Here is a 1,429-nt window from a genome sequence, read left to right on the forward strand (position 1 = left end):
TTTCTAAGAAACAAGGATGTCCTATGTCATTTGGTTTCATACACATTTGTTCAACCACAAATAAATTGAAATAATCATAATGTAGCTATCTGTTGAACATGTTTACACATTCTTTTGCTTATTTTCTTTGCAATATAATGTGCATATTTACATTGAGTATTCCAGAAATAAATTTAATGTTTAGGAAAGTATATGTTTATTACCAATATCTATTATTTTTCTTTGTTTTTTTCAAGATAGGATTTCTCTTTGTTTTATTGGAACTCACTTACAGACCAGACTGGCCTCTGTCTCTGGAATGTGGTGATTAAAGCCATGTATTGTTAGCGCTATGTCTATTTTTAAATTTCACAGAAAAGACCTCCATAACCTTCCTGTCATTACATTTCTCCTGGAACCAGGCCCTCAAGGACAGCTGGTGGATAGTTTATTTTTCTGTGTTCATTTATTGTCCTATTAAAAAGCACCACATTATCCATGTCAACCATCAAATATACTTTGCAACTCAAGAGAAAACTAAAATATGCTGCATCCCTATATTTATTTTCATCTCAACATTTCCTTCTACTTTTTGTTATTTTAATTTCATTTATTGTCTTTCAAGATAAAATTGCATCTCTCATTATTATAGCTATGTATGCAGCTGCAAATTTTATAATAGTTCCTTATTTTTGTCTCCTTTTATGCTTGCAAAATAATCAAGATAGAAATCCTAGGAGACAATCATTTGCTTTTCAAAATGTGGAGCCTCATTCTTCTGACTTCGATGTGTTTCTGATGCTTTCTATTTTCATTGACATCATCTTGTCTTGTACATAAAAACAAAAATCTTCCATTTCAGCAGCCTTTGACTTTTTCTTTTTGTCATTATTCAAATTGACTGTATTTCAGAGTGATACTAATATATTTGCCTTGGTTATTGAATATGCTTAAAATTTCCACTTCCCCAAAAATCTGTGAGTTGAAATCTCAACCCTAATATGAGGGTGTATGAAAATGTATCTCTTTCAAATTAATTCTAGTAAGTAGAGGTCATACCAATGAAGACCTTTTGTTGGCATAGCATCACTGATGGCTCAGTGGTTAAGAGCATTTGCTGATATTGCAGAGGACCTGGAATTGGTTATCAGGACCCAATGGTGGCTCACAGCAGTTCTTTAATTCCAGTTTCCTCTAATTCTAGTGTCACCCTGTCTCAGAAAAACAAACACAAATGGAAATTGCATGCTAACTATTATATTGATACACAGTTTGTACAGTTATGATGGCATTATTCCACTGGCATTATTTTCTGAAGGGCAATAACTTTTTATGCATTTTTGGAAGCGAAGAAACAGCAGAGAAGCTAGAGACAGGTCACATGTAATTTCAACATGTTCTGAGATACTTTCTTAGCTGTTTGGCTATATAGTATTACAATGAAGGCATT

This window comes from Onychomys torridus, chromosome 3, assembly GCF_903995425.1.
Source record: "Onychomys torridus chromosome 3, mOncTor1.1, whole genome shotgun sequence".
NCBI classification, from domain to species: Eukaryota; Metazoa; Chordata; class Mammalia; order Rodentia; family Cricetidae; genus Onychomys; species Onychomys torridus.